Source organism: Panthera uncia, chromosome D4 (genome assembly GCF_023721935.1).
Source record: "Panthera uncia isolate 11264 chromosome D4, Puncia_PCG_1.0, whole genome shotgun sequence".
In the NCBI taxonomy this organism is placed as follows: domain Eukaryota; kingdom Metazoa; phylum Chordata; class Mammalia; order Carnivora; family Felidae; genus Panthera; species Panthera uncia.
Genome location: NC_064807.1, coordinates 55,288,056 through 55,304,547, shown reverse-complemented (window position 1 = coordinate 55,304,547; position 16,492 = coordinate 55,288,056). Strand labels below are relative to the sequence as shown.

Genomic DNA, 16,492 nt, shown 5'->3' with positions numbered 1-16,492 from the left:
GGTGATGGGTATTGAGGAGGGCACCTTTTGGGATGAGCACTGGGTGTTGTATGGAAACCAATTTGACAATAAATTTCATATATTAAAAAAATTTTTTTAAAAATAAATAAATAAAAACTGAGAACAAACTGAGGGTTGATGGAGGGTGGGAGGTTGGGTAGGATGGGTGATGGGCATTGAGGAGGGCACCTTTTGGGATGAGCCCCGGGTGTTGTATGGAAACCAATTTGACAATAAATTTCATATTAAAAAAATATTCACAATCAAGTGGGATTCATTTCTGGGCTGCAAGGGGTGGTTCAATATTCACAAAGCAATAAACGTGGTATACCACATTAATAAAAGAAAGGATAAGAACCACATGGTCCTCTCAATAGATACAAAACATTTGAAAAAATACAGCATCCAGTCTTGATAAAAACCCTCAACAAAGTAGGGATAAATGGAACATAACATCATAAAGGCCATAGAGAAAAGACTCATAGCTAGTATCATCCTCAATGGAGAAAAACTGAAAGATTTTCCTTTATGGTCAGGAACAAGACAGGGATGGACAGTCTCACTATTGTTATTTAACATAGTACTGGAAGTTCATCTTTATTTTAAAGGACATTTTAGCCAGATACAACATTGTGGATTGATAGTGGATTCTCTTTAACACTTTAAAGATGTTGTTACACTGTCTGCTGGCCTATATGGTTTTTTATAAGAAATCCAGGCATTTGAACTGTAACATATTGTTTTCAAGAGTTCTTTGGTTTTAAGAAGCTTGATTATGGTGGGTCTAGGCATGGATTTCTTTTAGTGTATCCTGTTTGGGCTTCACTGAGCTTTTTGAATGTGTAAATGTATAACTTTCATTAAATTTGGGCAATTTTCACCCACTTTTTTTTTGAAAAAGAGAGGGGGGGCACAAGTGAACGAGGGAGAGAGAGAGAGAGAGACAAGTGGGGCTCACCCAGATTGGGGCTTGTGTCACCCAAAGCGAGGCTTGAGCTCACCTGAAGCAGGGGTTGAGCTCTCCCGATCTGGGACTTGAACTCACAAACTGTGAGATCATGACCTGAGCTGAAGTCAGATGCTCAAGACTGAGCCACCCAGGTGTCCAGCCATTACTTTTTCAAATATATTTTCTATGCCAATGATACATATATTATGTATGTATATACAGTAAAACCTTGGTTTGTAAGCATAGTTCATTCCAGAAATATGCTTGTAATCCAAAGCACTTGTATATCAAAGCAAATTTTCCCATAAGAAATAATGGAAACTCAGATGATTCGTTCCACAACTAAAAAATATTCATATAAAAGTGATTACAATACTATAATATAATACAAAATAATAAAGAAAAATATATAAAGTAAAATAAACCAATTAACCTGCACTTAACCTTTGAAAACCTTCATGGCTGGTGTGAGGGAGACAAGGGAAAGGAGGGTTACTGTGTAGGATGACTTTCACTATCACTAACAGAATCACTGCTGTCTCTTGGCTCAATGGAATCTTTTTCTTTTTGTGCAACTTTAACAAGGAATTTATCCAATGACACTTGCTTTTGCCTCTTTTTGAGGATTTTGCAGAAATGTGACATTGTGTTGTCCTTAAACAGATTCATTGCTCACATTGCTACAGCCTTATTAGGATGGTGCTTTTCTACAGAATTTTGCACTGTTTCCCATATCTTACACATCTCCCTAATCTCATTTGAAGTGAGGAATTCCTATGCCTTTTTTTCTTCCTCCTCTGCAGATGAGATGCAGACATGGACTTCTTATAAAATCTTGCAATTCTGGCCACTCACATACTTCATTCGTACTTTTCAATGATTTCCTTCTTAACTTCAACCACAATCATTTCCTTCTTACCACCTTTCTTTTCAACCTTTTTTCTGCAGGGGGGAGCATTGTATATACTTGCATGGATGTTGACTACAGCACAATATTAGTAAACTCTTGTCATATACTGTATTTAATATAACTGGCAATAAGGCAGCAAAGGAAAGGGTCTATAACTGCACGCAGCCTGACCTAGAATAAAGCAAAGCATTCCTAAGCTTACTCTTGTATGGAAAAGCAAAGTGCTGTCTGTAGGTACTTTGAAGTGACAAAAAAATACACTAGTGCCAGTTGTGGGCACCTTCCAACATCCTGAAAAATCACTGATTTCTGCCAAATACCGTGCCCTGAGACTGAATATCCAAGCATGGGAGCCGATCACCCACAATCCTGCAGCAAGAGAGGGAGAGAACCATTGGCTCAGTTGTGATCATATGACATTACCCATCACATACTACTCGTATTGCAAGACAATGCTCATTGATCAAGTTAAGATTTATTAGAAATGTTTGCCCATAGAACACTCACAGAACAAGTTACTCGCAATCCAAGGTTTTACTGTATTAGTTTATTTTTTTTTTTTCAACGTTTTTTTTTATTTATTTATTTATTTTTGGGACAGAGAGAGACAGAGCATGAACGGGGGAGGGGCAGAGAGAGAGGGAGACACAGGATCGGAAACAGGCTCCAGGCTCCGAGCCATCAGCCCAGAGCCTGACGCGGGGCTCGAACTCACGGACCGCGAGATCGTGACCTGGCTGAAGTCGGACGCTTAACCGACTGCGCCACCCAGGCGCCCCTACTGTATTAGTTTAAATAAAATGGTAATGATATCTTTTCAAAGGAGTTTAAGAAATTCTTACAATTCTAGAACTCATAAGGATATAACATATTAGCCAAAATTGTATTTCCAGATTCTTTTTTAAATGTTTATTTATTTAGAGAGAGTGCACACAAGAGTGGAGGGAGCTGCAGAGAGAGAAGAGAGAGAATCCCAAGCAGTGTCTGCACTATCAGCAGAAACCTGTTGTGGGGCTCGATCTCACGAACCATGAGATCATGACCTGAGCCGAAATCAAGAGTCAAACACAACTGACTGAGACACCCGGGTGCCCCATATTTCCAGATTCTTAACTAACTTTAAAACTTTAATATAGAATTAAACAGATGATCAGGTTAATTAATAAACAATCTCTGGATGCCTGGATTATTTCTAAGAAACAGATGTGGAGGGGCACCTGGGTGGGTCAGTCAGTTAAGTGTCCGACTCTTGGTTTTGGCTCAGGTCATCATCTTACAGTTTGTGAGATCAAGCCCCGCCTTGGGTTCCATGCTGGCAGCTCCGACCTTGCTTGGGATTCCCTCCCCTATCTCCGCCCCTCCCCTGCTCACGTGCGAGTGTGTGCTTTCTCTCTCTCAAAATAAATAAACTTTTTAAAAAATTTTAAAAAAGAAACATGTAGAAATACTGCTCACTAAGCATAATTTTGATTTGTTCTCATTTCTTAGAATGGCAATATATTAATAAATATGAAAAAATAAGCAAGTGCACTGGATGATTGTTTACTACCTCAGTTTTCTTAAGAGGATATATAGTAAATGCCTATGAAAAAAACTAGCTAAATAATTTTGCATTTCTTTTAGTTTTCTCCTATGTCTGGAGAAAATTTGGTTACTTTCGTTAAAGATGATAATTTATATAATTTGTTGATTATGCCAGGCATTTTTTCTGTTTCGCCAGTAATTAGAACAATGCCTTTAACCTACGCAAAAGCACCCAATTAAATTTTGATGAATCAGTTAATGAATTGACTATGGCAGTGACAGTAAAGACAAAAGTCCAAGACTTAACCTAAAATATGTTTATAACAAGAGGTACTCCCTTTCCCAATTTAAAAACATTTGATTTTGGGGTGTGGGTGGGTTATGGTATTAGCTCCATACATTAGAAGAGAAAGGAAAACTTACAGAGAGAGAAAACTTCAATGAAGAAAGGAATAGAACTGGAAGGATAAGGAATGAAAGGAAGAAATAAAATTTGATTTTTGACAATGAAAAAGAAAAGAAAAAACTGAAAGAAAATAAAGGGAGGACAAATGAAAAGAGATAGAAAGTGATGGATAAAAGATGGCATTTTGAAACATTAGCCTTTTACTAATAAATGTATTATTAGGAAAAGAACTTCTAGGTCCATGGGACAATGAATTATCAACTATTTAAAATACTAATAATGTGTAATAGTTTCATATTTGGGTTTCAGACAGGTTCCCCTCAACATCTTACTTTCTCCCCCCGCAGCCCCCCACCTTTGCCACCCTTCTAATCCTTGCTCTGTCATTCCTTCCTGTCCCCTTAGGACTGCATGTGCACACACCTAAAGAGATCAAAATATCTATAGAGAAATGCACCCACACAGACGTTTACACCTAGAAACACATATGGTCAGATTCAGGAGACCCACCTTCATAATTTATGTCCACATGATACAGAAAAATACACCCACAAGGAGATATCCACAACCTCAGTTTCCACATGAAGACAAAATGAAGTCTAAACCTCACCGCATTGAGATCAAATATATACAAAATAAAATGTACCCAGAATGAAATAATTATTTCAAGAATCCTTCTGTTATCCCCACATATCATTACACAGAAACACCAGCAAACTCTATGTGCATACAGACTCCTGGCATTTAAATCACTTTCTCTTCTGATCCCACACATTATAATTTTCTCTCTGTTTCAAGCACCAACTTAAATGCCATTTGCTGCATGAAGGTTTCTCAGATCACTCCAGCCAAAAATAATCTCTCTCCTCTTTATAGGAGACTTATATAGCCATTTGTCTATGCCAGGCACACTCTGAGATAATTTGAGTATTTTTGTATAACTGTCTATTATTTCCTGTCAAGCTGAAAACATACAACTTTTAAGTGTTCAGGATAACATTTATTACCCCCCCCCCACGTGTTATTCATTAAATAGCCTTTAATAGATACTACTTTATACTAATGGGAGAAAACTAAGGCACACATGAGGAAGGGAGATTAGACTGAGAAACAGTGGCACTCACTTTCCTCTGTGATGAAGCTGGGGACTGTGGTCATTGCAGGAGCCTGATGTTTAGGATTGTTCTCCCTGCCTCTGCAGCTGGTTAGGAGGATGGAGACTACTGACTAAGAGGATCAGAAAAGGGAGGAGTAAAAGTCAGCGTTCCTCAGATTTACAATTTAAAAAACTCCCATCTTGTCAAACTCTGTGAGACAGTTGGTTTCTTCAGGATGGACAGACGGTAATCAAACTGAAAAGAATGTGGGGCATGGGGCTGGGTCAGTCAGTGGAGCGTGTAACTCTTGATTTCAGGTTTGTAAGTTTGAGCCCCATGTTGGGTGTAGAGATTACTTAAAAATTGAATCTCTTTAAAAAGAATGGAGGGAGATGGGTGGGAGATGGGCTAGATGGGTGATGGGTATTAAGGAGGGCACTTGTTGTGATGAGCACTGGGTGTTGGATGTAAGTGATGAATCACTGAATTCTACTCTTGAAATCAATATTCCACTGTATGTTAACTAAAATTTAAATTAAAAAAAAAGAATGAGGCATAAATTGTAATACTAATATACTAATTTACACTGGGAAATATAATCCCATGAGACCTGTCATACTCCCACTTGCTGGCCAGGGCATTCTCTTCTTATAGGTTTATTTACATTGAAAGGTACATTCTGGTCAGAGTGAGAAGCCTGTAATCAAGCCAGGAGTGTGAATGGGACAGTCTTAGAAAGGGTCCCCTTTCTTCCTTGTGTTCCTGCATTCTTAACCTTCATTTATAGTTTACTGTCTATGTTAGGTCATTGCTAGAGCTGACCAAACTTACCTATTGTAGGCAGATTTTTCACAATATCATCCACATAGAATTGCTTTAAATTTTATGGGACTTTTGTTATCACCCCATTTCACTCCCCCCTCCCCACAAGAGCTCTTTCATTTTTAACTGAAATCTGTCGTATATAGGAATTAAATTTTCAGCACATTTAGAAGCATTTCTTTAAATGGGAAAAAAAGGTATATCTTTTTAAAACATTTTTGAAATCAAGACAAGTTTCATTTTTATAAAAGTTTCTTCTAGATATGTTATTTAAGGCAGAGGGAAATGTATTATTTTCTTTCATTGGATGGGTAATGGGTAATATTAATAACAGTAATATTTAATAGAATAACATATTTTATATAAGAATAAAAATTCATTTTTGTAATCAGTAATATGTTACTTGATGTGATTATGAATATGATCACATCATATTCATTTATTTATATGATATATATGATATATATTTATTCATATATTTATATGAATATGATCACATCATATTCATTTATTTATTATATGAATCATTTATTCATATGAATAAAATTTAATCATTTTGATTATAAAAAGCTTTATATATTAATAATATTAATTAATTATATTAATTCAAAAGCATTTTTACGTATTTATTTACTTATTTATCTCCTGTCTTCTGACAGTTTTTAGTTGTTAGTAAGGTATTTAAAAGCATTTTACTTTGGAAGATTCTATTTTTAATTATCTTTTTAGTAAGGCAAATTTCAAATATATTACAATTGTTAAGAGAATAACATACCTTCATATACCTGTCACCCAACTTCAATATTTGACATTTATAGGGAACATAAGTTGTTTCTTCTATACCACCACACTATTCCAACTCCACTTATTTTAGAGAGAGAGAGAGAGCGCGCAAGCAGGGGAGAGTGGCAGAGGGAGGAAGAAAGCAACCCAAGACTTCATGCCTAGCAGTGAGCCCAACAGGAGCTCCATCCCTTCCCCCAGGGATCATGAGCTGAGCCAAAATCAGTAGATGCTCAACCAACTGAGCCACCCAGGTGCCCCTCAACTCCACTGTTTCGAAGTAACTCTCAGAATCAGAGTTATATCAGTATATTTCAGTATGTAAAAATATACAGACTTAAAAATGAGTGTACTACCATTATCAAATCTAGAAAGTTCACAATAGTTTCTTAATATCATCAAATATCCAATCAGTGCTGGATTAAAGTCTCTTGAATTTCTGTGTCTTTTAAAACAGAGGTTCTGGGGCGCCTGGGTGGCGCAGTCGGTTAAGCGTCCGACTTCAGCCAGGTCACGATCTCACGGTCCGTGAGTTCGAGCCCCGCGTCAGGCTCTGGGCTGATGGCTCAGAGCCTGGAGCCTGTTTCCGATTCTGTGTCTCCCTCTCTCTCTGTCCCTCCCCCGTTCATGCTCTGTCTCTCTCTGTCCCAAAAATAAATAAACGTTGAAAAAAAAAAATTAAAAAAAAAAAAAAAAGCCTTCGTCTAATAAATGCACCATCAGCTCTTTCTTTAAAAAAAAAAAAAAAAAAAAAAAAACAGAGGTTCTGCTCTATTGCTGTCACTTTTTTTTCTATATAATTTTTCTGGTTGAAGAAGCTAGATCAATTACCTGTATTCTTGATTTCAGTAATTGCATACCTATGGTTTAGAATGTTTCTATGTCTTCTGTATTTCCTATTAATTGGTAGTTAGATTCAGGGTTTTATCAGATTTAAGTTCAATTCTTTTTGACAGGAATACTTCATAAGTGGTGTTGTATACTTCCTTTAGAAAATACATAATACCTGGTTATCTGTTCATGGTGTCAGTAATGTTTTTGATTAATGATTAGATCCATTAATTCATTAGAGTTTTCACCATGTTGATTTTGAAGTTTTAAGTTTTGATAAAACCCAGTTTATTAATTTGTTCTTTTATGAGTTGTACTTTTGGTGTAATATCTGAGAAATCTTTGCCTAACCCAAGGTCACAAGGATTTTCTCCTGTGTTTTCTTCTAGAAGTTTTATAGCTTTAGGTTTTATTTTAGTTCTTTGATCCTTTTTATTTTTATTTTTTTAAGTTTATTTATTTACTTTTGAGAGAAAGAGTATGAGCAGAGGAGGGGCAGAGAGAGGGAGAGAGAATCCCAAGCAGGCTCTGCACTGTCAGCATGCCTGACTCAGAGCTCAAACTCACGAACCATAAGATCATGACCTGAGCTGAAAGCAAGAGTCAGATGCTTACCCAACTGAACCATCCAGGTACCCCAACTTTTTATTTTTGAAGAAACCATTCATTAGAAGGGCTACATCCAGAAAGACCTAAATGTTAAGACAGGAAGCCATCAAAATCCTAGAGAAGAAAGCAGGCAAAAACCTCTTTGACCTTGGCCATAGCAGCTCCTTACTCAACATGTCTCTCAAGGCAAGGGAAACAAAAGCAAAAATGAATTATTGGAATCTCATCAAGATAAAAAGGTTCTGCACTGCAAAGGAAACAATCAGAAAAACTAAAAGGCAGCCGATGGAATGGGAGAAGATATTTGCAAATGACATATCAGATAAAGGGTTAGTATCCAAAATGCATAAAGAGTTTATCAAACTCAACGCCCAAAAAACAAATAATCCAGTAAAGAAATGGGCAAAATACATGAATAGACACTTTTCCAAAGCAGACATCCATATGGCTAACAGACACATGAAAAAATGGTCAACATCACTTATCATCTGGGAAATACAAATCAAAACCACACTGAGATACCACCTCACACCTGTCAGAATGGCTAACATTAAAAACTCAGGCAACAGCAGATGTTGGCGAGGATGCAGAGAAAGAGGACCCTTTTGCACTGCTGGTAGGAGTGCAAACTGGTGCAGCCACTCTGGAAAAAAGTATGGAGGTTCCTCAAGAAAACTAAAAATAGAACACCCTACGACCTAGCAATTGCACTACTAGGTATTTATCCAAAGGATACAGGTGTGCTGTTTTGAAGGGGCACATGCCACATCCAAATGTTCATAGCAGTGCTATCAACAATAGCCAAAGTATGGAAAAAGCCCAAATGTCCATCAACAGATGAATGGATAAAGAAGATGTGGTGTACACACACACACACACACACACACACACACACACACACACTGGAGTATTACTCAGCAATCAAGGAGAATGAAATCTTGCATTTGCAACAACACGGATGGAACTAGAGTGTATTATGCTAAGCGAAATTAGAGAAAGACAAATATCATATGACTTCACTCATATGAGGACTTTAAGATACAAAACAGATGAACATAAGGGAAGGGAAGCAAAAATAATATAAAAACATGGAGGGAGACAAAACATAAGAGACTCTTAAATATAGAGAACAGGGGCGCCTGGGTGGCTTGGTCGGTTAAGCGTCCGACTTCGGCTCAGGTCATGATCTCACGGTCCGTGAGTTCGAGCCCCGCGTCAGGCTCTGTGCTGACAGCTCAGAGCCTGGAGCCTGTTTCAGATTCTGTGTCTCCTTCTCTCTCTGCCCCTCCCCTGTTCATGCTCTGTCTCTCTCTGTCTCAAAAATAAATAAACGTTAAAAAAAAATTTTTTTTTAATTTAAAATTAAATATAGAGAACAAACTGAGGGTTACTGGAGGGGTCATGGTTGGGGGGATGGGCTAATTGGGCAAGGGGCATTCAGGAAGACACCTGTTGGGATGAGCACTGGGTGTTATATGTAGGGGATGAATCACTGGATTCTACTTACATCATCATTGCACTACATGCTAACTAACTTGGATGTAAATTTAAAACAATAAAAATGAATTTTCAAAAAAAAAAAGGACTACATCCAGTTGAATTTGTTTACACTGACAATTTATCTACACTACTAATAATACAAAATCTCAGCAAATGCAAATGGCATTCCATGAATAATTCCACAGTTAAAACTAAACATTTCAAATTTATTTTTTTAAGTTTTTATTTTAATTCTGGTTAGTTAAAACACTTCAATTTTAAATGACATGTGTAAAGACCTCTTTTTTTTAAGTTTATTTATTATTTTGAGAGAGGAAGAGAGAGCAAGCACTGTCAGGACAGAGCCTGATAGCAGGACTCAAACTTGTGAACGGTGGGATCATGACCTGAGCCAAAATCAAGAGTCAGATGCTTAACTGACTGAGCCACCCAGGTGCCCATGACCTCTTTATTCATATATTAATCCTGATTTTTTAAAAGGATATATCCATATTTCCTATGGAAAAATTATGTAGACTCTCTCTAAAAAACTTACAAAGATAATATCAAAAAGTAAGCTGTAAATACTGTCATGTATTTTGCTATACTGCCCAAGTCTTAGCACAAGAAGAGCTGCAAATCTTATATACTTGCATAAAGACTTTTGCCCCACAATCAAATGCCTGTCGTTTTTTTTTATTGTAAAATGTACATAACATAAAATTTACCATTCGAACCATTTTTAAGTGTACAGATCAATGGCATTAAGTACATTCACATTGTTGTGTTTCTGATCCATTTTAAATCTGTATTTGTACATATATTGTGAGAAGAATGGAATGAAATAAATCATGCATCATTGTGAAAAATCGTATGTTCATATATGTGTGAGTCTAAGGACTCTTTCTTCTGTTCCACTGATATATTTATCAATATTTATGCCAATATCACACTGTTGATTATGATAGTTTTATATTTATCAAATCAGGGAGTAATAGTCCTTTGTATTAGAGTTATCCAGACAGAAAGAACCAATAGAGTATACATGTGAGATTTGTTGTAAGAAATTGATGTGATAATGTGATAATGAAGAAGTCACACAACCAGCCATCTACAAGCTAGAGACCCATGAGAGCCAGTAATGTATTTCTAGTCTGAGTGTAGAAGACTGATATCCCAATTCAAAAACCGGAAGAGAGCATATTCTCCTTACCATACATTTTGTTCTTTTCAGGCCTCCAACGGATTGGGTGAGGCCCACCTGCATCAGAGAGGGCAATCTGCTTTACTCAGTCTACCTATTCAGATGTTAATCTCATTCAGAAATACTCTCACAGATATACCCAGAGTAACACTTAGGCAAATATCTGGGCATCCCATGTCCCAATTAAGTTGACACATAAAATTAACAATCACACCCTAAACTTTATTCTTTTTTTTCTTCAAATTTTGCTATCCAAGGGCCTTTGTACTACCATACAAATTTTAGAATTCTATTACCAGTTTCTGCAAAAGAGCCTTCCAGGATTGCACTGACTCTGTAGATCAATTTGAGAGAAATGACATCCTTTTTTTTTTTTTTTGACGTTTATTCATTCTTGAGAGACAGAGCATGAGTGTGGGAGACATAGAGTGAGAGAGGGAGACACAGAATCCAAAGCAGGCTCCAGGCTCTGAGCTGTCAGCACAGAGCCTGATGCGGGGCTCGAACTCACGAACTATGAGATCATGACCTGAGCCAAAGTCGGACCTTAACCAACTGAGCCACCCAGGTGCCCCTAATGACATCTTAACAATACTAAGTCTTCCTTCCCATGAACAAAGCATACCTCTCCATATATGGGGTCTATAAATTTCCTTAGAAGTATTTATAGTTTTCACATTTATACTTTTATAGTGTAAGTCTCTCACATCTTCTGGTAGATTTATTCCTAAATTTGTCATATTTTTGGTAATATTGTAAATTGTATTTAAAAAAACTTTAATTTCTGACTGTTGCAAGCACATAAAAATCCAACTGGTTTTGGTACATTGATCTTGTATCAGCCTTGCTAAATTCACTTACTAGTTCTAATAGCTTTTTAATAGATTCTATAACACTTTCTGCATAAACAATCATGCTATTTGCATATTAAGGCAGTTTTACTTCTTCTTTTTCAATATGGATGCTTTTATTTCTTTTCTTGCCTAATTAAACTGGCCAATACATCTAGTGCAATGTTGAAAAGAATGGTTGAGAGTGGATGTCCCTGATCTTAAAGCAGAAAGTATTGTCTTTCCCCATTAGTGAGTTTTTTGTAGATGTTCTTTATTAGACTGTGAAAGGTCCTTTCTATTTCAAGATTACTAACACTTTTTATGAAGAATGGATGTTGGATTTTTTGTCCAATACTTTTTCTGCATCTATTGGGATAATCATATGGTTTTATTTTTTAGTTTTTTTAACTTGTTGGATTTCAGTGATCAATTTTTGACTGCTAAACCAACCTTGCATTCCTAGGATAAAGTATCTTGGTCATTATGTATTATATATTTTATATATTGTTGGATTCAAATGGTAAAATATTCTTAAAATTTTTTGTGTATGTGTTCATGAAGAATATTGGTCTTTAATTTTCTATTCTTGTAATGTCTCTGTTTAGATTTGGTATCAAGGCAATGCTGGTCTCAATTAATAGAGAAGTATTCCCTTGTCTTCAAATTTCTGGAAGAATTTGTGTATAATTGGTACTATATCTTTCTTAAATCTTTGGTAGAGTTCACCAGTTAGGAAATATGGTCTTGGCGTTTCCTTCATAGTGATTTTTTTTTTACGATAAGATTTTAACTAAAAATCCTCTTTAAATAGATGGATGTATGGTTATTTGGGTTATCTGTTTCTTGTTGAGTAGGGTTTGATGATTTGTGTCACAGAATTTGTTTAGTTGTCAATTAACATGTTAAATTTCATTTATTTATTTATTTATTTATTTATTTATTTATTTAGAGGGTACAAGTGAGTGAGAGGCAGAGAGAGAGGGAGAGAGAGAGAGAGAATCCCAGTAGCCAAGACATGGAAACAACCTAAGTGCTCATCAATAGGTGAATGGAAAAAGAAGATGTGATTATATACATATATGGGGTATATTATTGAGGCATAGAAAAGAAGGAAAAATCTTGCCTTTTGCAACAGCATGAATGAATATCGAAGGCATTATGCTAAGCAAAAATAAATAATGAAAGACAAATATTATATTATCTCACTTACATGTGTAACCTAATAAACTCTTGAACCTGAGAACAGTTTGGTGATTATCAGTCAGTGGCAGGTGGTGGAGAGTAGAGGAAAAGAAAGAAGGTGGTTAAAAGGTACAAACTTCCAGTTATAAGATTAATAAGTTCTGGGGGCGCCTGGGTGGCTCAGTCGGTTGAGTGTCCGACTTCAGCTCAGGTCACGATCTCGCGGTCTGTGAGTTCGAGCCCCGCGTCGGGCTCTGGGCTGATGGCTCAGAGCCTGGAGCCTGCTTCCGATTCTGTGTCTCCCTCTATCTCTGACCCTCCCCCATTCATGCTCTGTCTCTCTCTGTCTCAAAAATAAATTTAAAAAAATTAAAAAAAAATTAATAAGTTCTGGGGGTCTAATATATAGCATGGTGACTATAGCTAACAATACTATATTGTATATTTGAAAGCTGCTGAGAGAGATTTAATTTCAAAGTTCTCATCATAAGAAAAAAAATGTAACTATGTGAGGAGATGGATGTTAAACTTATTGTGGTAATAGTTTCTCAATATATACATAAATTATTATGACGTACACCTTTAATACAATGTTACATGTTAATTATATCTCAGGATAACTGGGTGGCCGGTGCTGTTGCTAGTATCCCCCAAATATACATCCAGACCTTAGTGCTTTATTGCTTGAGGATTATTTTTGATATTAATATGTAGATTGCTGGGCCCTGCCTCTAAATATTCTGATTCATTAAATCTGGGATGAGGCCAGGAAATCTATATATTTTACAGGCTTCCCAGTAATTCTGATGTAAGGCCAGGATTGAGAGCCAGTGGAACAGATGACGTTTTAAAGTTTCTGTCACTAAGAGGTCCCTGGACTAGGAGAATTGAGTGTGCAGGTGCTGCCCTCTAGTGTCTCTGGCTGCTTGCTACACTCACTGCATACTGTAATCTGCTGCATGAGCACTGGTGGTCTTGCTGCCTGACACTTCTCTAGGGCTTCCTGTCCAGCGCCCTGCAAATCTTAACTCTTGGACATTAATAAAAACGCTCATATATAAAAATGTTGCTGCTGAATATCACAACTGTGATTCTCTGTTCCCAGTACCTTGGCACATCTAAGGTGTTCAACAATATTTCCTGATGAGACACAGCAAAACTCCTTTGTAAGGTTTGTGTGGAGGCACACACTCACATCAGTGGCATGTCTCTCAGGATTTTTCTGTATGGAGTTGTAATATGACCCATGGTACATTTGAGTCAATAAATTAACAGTTTCCTGAAGAAATTCTACTATTACAATAATTGTACCAATGTAGCACAATCATGGAAGCAGAGTCTGGCTTTAGCAAGTTTTCTAGAAACAAATGAATATGAATCTATAGTTGTGTAGCCCTCCAGAGTCCGTAGAGTGTTTTCAGGTACCTCCTCTCCCTTGTTTGCTGTTCACTCTAAACATAAAGCAGAAAGAGCAAATGTGAAGATCCATGCCCACATCACTGATGTGGACATTACATGAATGTGCCTTTGTTTGGGAAAACACTGGTCCCACTGTCCTAACCACTCAAGAACCCTTCATCACTGAGTATCAAATCAGTAAATAAACCTGTACTAAAGGCCTACCCTGAAAAAACACATAAGATTGTCTTTGGCTCTAACTCCTGAGCTCTGAGACAGAGGAGCAAGGGTGGGTGAGTTGCCGCAGAGGAGTTTGCAGCAGATGGTTTTAATGGCTTAGTGGGATGGCAGTGGCTGTGGGCTATCTGTAGGGTGAATAGTGCACTGGTTGGAGCAGGTGCAAAGTTTGCAGAATTTGATGGTTTTGCCTTGAGTGAGAGGTTAGGCTAATGGGAGACTGAGAACTGTTTCAGCAGTAAAAAGGCTGCAGCAGCTGTAGAAAGCAGGGGCTGGTTTGATAGGAGATACAATATTTGTTCACCTCCTTTTCATCCCATTGGTGAGGGTGAGTGTCCTGGAGGTCTGGGGATGGCTGAACTCACAGCACTTGACACTGGACCTATGAGACTGACAGCAGTTTATTAATCACATATAATCACAGCCCAGGAGAAGAGGACACCAAACACCATACAGGGCCATGTTAAGTCAGGTTAATGGAGGACAGAACTTTTGCAGTAGCATAGAGGGCAGCCACAGCTGCAGGGAGCAGGAGCAGGTTGGGTAAAAATAATAAAAATAAAATATTCAAGCTACATTGTAGGTATATCAACCTGCTACTAAAAAGCTTATGCAGGGGCACCTGGGTGGCTCAGTCGGTTAAGCATCTGACTTCAGCTTGGGTCATGATCTTACGGTCTGTGAGTTTGAGCCCCACATCGGGCTCTGTGCTAATAGCTCAGAGCCTGGAGCCTGCTTTAGATCCTGTGTCTGTCTCTCTCCCTGCCCCTTCCCTGCTCGTTCTCTCCCCCCCCCCTCTCTCTCTCTCTCAAAAATAAACACTAAAAAAATTTTAAGCTTATGTAAGCTGATTTTTGTTCACTTGTCATTCAGTGCTCTGTGGTTGAAAAAGTCTTCTCATTTTTGTGTTATGGAATTTGCAAGTTCAGGAGAGATGTTAAAATGACTGAAATTTATCCCATCATCAGGGTGAGACTATTCTTAAATTATCTTAAATGTAAGGATGTATTTGTTTTAATTTTGTTCTATTAAAAGGACACTTAAGAAAAACATTCACTATTCTTTATTTCTGTCAAATCATTTTTGGAGTATTTTTCCCTTGTAGCTAATAAAAATCCCTCATACTAATGATTGGTGCAGGGGTTTTTTTTTGCCTTTTGTATCTTAAACTGTGGTGTATATACTTAACATACAGTTTATTTTTTTAACTATTTTTAAGTGTATAGTTCAGTGTCACTGAGTACATTTATAATGTTGTGTGCTGTCATCACCACTATCCTTTTTCAGAACTTTTTCATCATCCTAAAGAAAAACTCTGTACACACTGAATAATAACTCCTTAATCTCCACTTCCCCAACTCCTAGTAAGATTGATTTTTTATTCATGTGAAGTAGTCTTATCTTTGTAACTCAGTTTTTAAGTGTCTTGAGAGCAGGCAGATAACACAACTCAAATGTCTTTGTGCCTTTGACACTTGCCCAACTTAGGGATGAACACAGATTGAATGCTCATTACATCTGTTTAGTGGTGGACTGGGTGCTGGAGGAAGGACCAAATAGCACTTTCAAAGATTTTGAGCCCAACAATTTTGTGGGTGTGGGACCATTCTCATCAGGGCAAGAACTTAAGGAAATTCAGAAGTCCTAGAATGTTGGAGGCATTTCACATTGTTGACAGGGGCCATAAAGTTAACATTCAACCAAAGAAACTACAAGTTTGTAGCCTTTAATCAAAAGTTTTACCAATGATCCATCTCCATGAATAGGCAGGATGCTATAAGATCTGTAGAGGCTGTTCTAGAAAATCAAGCTCCAGAAGTGAGCCTCAATTATGTGCCTCCTGGAAGGCAGTATTTACAGTCTTTTCCCACCCATCCCAAGCTTGACCATAGACTTGGAGGAATCCTTCTTTAACTCTCAGAAAGTTATTTTAAAAGATAGTATCTAGGGGCACCTGGGTGGCTCAATTGGTTCAGTATTGGAATCTTGATTTGGGCTTGGGTCATATTCCCAGAGTTGTGGGATTGAGCCCTACATGGGGCTCTGTGCTGAGCATGGAGCCTGCTTAAGATTTTCTCTCTCTTTCTCTGTCTCTCTCTTTCTCTCTCTCTCTCCTTCTCTCTCTCTCTCTCTCCCTCCCTCCACCCCTCTGCCCCTTCCCCCTCTTGTGCACTCTCTCTGCAAAATAAGTTTAAAAAAAAAGACAACAGCTATATCCTTTCCTTGAC

General features: G+C 37.5%; 1 protein-coding gene across 1 annotated transcript in view; it reads right to left on the bottom strand.

The window, feature by feature from the left end:
• LOC125920949 (uncharacterized) overlaps positions 1–16,492 on the bottom strand; it is a 132,917-nt gene that overhangs the window by 37,521 nt on the left and 78,904 nt on the right. The window lies entirely within an intron of this gene.